Here is a 2,685-nt window from a genome sequence, read left to right as displayed (position 1 = left end):
TCACGTGTTATATACATGTGTGTTAATGTGTGTGTGCAGGGACCATCCTACCCATAAGAAGAGTAGCCAGGAAGGCCCCAGAGTACTCCCTGCTAGTAACAGATGCTTTTCAAATTGACACCTGTGACCTTGCAGAATCTTGAGATCAGAGACAGGTAGCAGAGTTTAGGAAAAAGAAGGGGCTATTGAAGTATAAGTTGCCACAACAGGGGCCTTGAGGGCCTGAGGGTGCTTGAGTGAGTGCAAGATCCCAGGGACGTACTTCCCTGAAGTCCAATGTGCAAGGTCCAGAGGGCAACTGGAGGCTGCCAGGGGGTCAGAGCTCGAGTCACAACCACCTCCACCTTCCTCAGGACGAGGAGCCTGGGGGACTGTCCCAATCAAGAAGCCTCTTCCGTGCCCCTGTCTTGGCAGCAGAACTCAATGTCTGGGCCTCTAATGGAGACTGAGGGGGATGAGCAGGCACATTGAGGCAGGAGCAGAGATTGTGTAAGGGGCAGCATTGGCAGGAGAGGGGAAATAATGGCCAGAGACAAGGAATAGAACTTTCTGGATGCCCTGAGGCAGGGATACCCCAAGTGCCGATGAGCTCCTGCCATAGCTCCTAAGGGCAAAGTATGAGGCAGCCCAGGACAAAAGCCACAGGCCCTGTGAAGATAAGCACCCCTGCCGTGGACGTTTCCACCCAGGTACATATGTATGTGAGGTGATTTCCATCAAACCAGATTTCACCATTCCTGGAACACACCTGTTTGTCATCCTTCCCCAACCTCCCCCCAGGCCGAGAACCTTTCTCCACCTTCTCTTCAAGCTCACATCCTGTGTGTCATTCTGAGCACAGTACAGACACACATCCTCCGAGAAGCCTCCCCATTTCCCGGAGAGAAAATAAGTCACTCGCCACAGCCTTCCATGCTGTATTATCTCAAAACTTAGTGACTTACAATAACATACATTTATTGTAAGGTTTCTGTGGGTTAGGAATCCAGGTGCAGCTTAACTGGGTGCCTTTGGCTCTCACAAGACTGCTATCCTTGTGGAGGCTAACCTTATCAAGATTCTACTGAGGGGAAGATCTGTTTCCATGCTGTCTCACAGGACTGTTGGCCAGCCTCAGGGCCTCAAAGGCTGGAGACATAGGCCTCTCCACAGGCCAGCTCCCAACATGGCAACCATCTTCCCTCTGAGTGAGTGAGCAAGGGAGAGAATGAGAGGGAGTGAACAAGATGGAAGCCACAATCTTAGTAACCTAATTTCAAAAGTGACAACCCATCATTTGCTGTATACTATTAGTTAGAAGCAAGTCACTAAGTCTAGGCCAAAAAGGTTCAGGTTACAAAAGGGACTGTGACTTCTCTCTTGCTCACTCTCTCTCTCTCTCTCTCTCGCTCACTTTCACTGACCCAGAAGAAGGGCATCAGCCATGTTGTGAGCTGCCCTGTGGAGAGCCCTATGGCAGGGAACTGATGTCTCCATTTACTCCTGGGAAGCAGATCAGGGATTACACAAGGGCATGAATACTAGGAGGGGGGATCATTGGGGCCATCTTGGAAGCTACCTACCACACATGTGCACCTCTGTTACAGTAGACTTCTACTGGTCATCTACCCTAAGTCTAGTACTAGGTTGGGCGGTCACATCAGTTAAATCCTATCAACACCTTGTGAGACAGGCATTATTATTACCACTTTACAGATGAGAAAACTGAGGCTGAGAGGGGTTATGTTACTTGCCCAAGGTGCCAGTAGTCAGTGATAGAGCCAGGATTCAAACCCAAGCCTAATGCCCTTTCTACCTCAACTGCCCGCCATTGATTGCAAGTTAGACTCCTAGTTCCACCACCTACAAACTGTGTGACCACAAGCACGTAACTTAATCTCTCAAAGACTAAGTTTTCTCATCTGAAAAACAAAGATAATTCCTATCATGTTAAGCTTGTTGGCAAGAATTAAATAATGTATGGAAAGCACTTAGCACTATGTCTGGCATATAATAATTATTATTAATTATTATACACTACATGACTTGGTTCACAGTCATAAATCAGGGGGCACAGTAATGAGAAATTAGTATACTGATTACATTTTCACCCTGGACTAAGAAGACAACAAAATTTCAAACCCCAAAAAGCTACCTAAAGGATACAAAGATCAAAAAAAGCACAGAGCTGAAAGAAAAAGCACCTTAAAAATTACTACTTTAAATGGAGAGAAAGCTCAGGAGGCCCTCCTCTCCAGCCTAGAGAGCAAGGAGAGAACTTTTTTAGTCCTATCCTATGACCTTTCTCAGAACAACATTTTTGTTAAGGTGAAAATAGAAAATGATTGCCTGCAGTATATGAAGTGTGTGTTGATTGATGGGGGGAAGGTTGGCTGAAACCAAGGACGGGGGAAATAATGTGAATATTCGAGAAAGGGGACCAGTGGATGTGGGCCAACCCTACAAAAGTTGGAACATGAAACTGGTCTCCAGTTGCAGCTAGAGACATTGCAATTAGACCCAAGAAACTGGGGTTGTAATGGTCCTTTCCCCAGCGATTGTAAAAAATACACAGCCTTGTATCTTGGCAAGCCATTTACCCGGAGGCCCAGAACTTCCTGGCTTTCCTGGTCCAAGCTTCCCCTCTTCAGGGAAAGTAGGTGAGCTAAGATCCCATTGAGGCTAAGAACTCCTGATAGAGAGGCA

This window comes from Trichechus manatus, unplaced genomic scaffold, assembly GCF_000243295.1.
Source record: "Trichechus manatus latirostris isolate Lorelei unplaced genomic scaffold, TriManLat1.0 scaffold00027, whole genome shotgun sequence".
Classification (NCBI taxonomy): Eukaryota; Metazoa; Chordata; class Mammalia; order Sirenia; family Trichechidae; genus Trichechus; species Trichechus manatus.
This window is presented reverse-complemented; position numbering follows the sequence as displayed.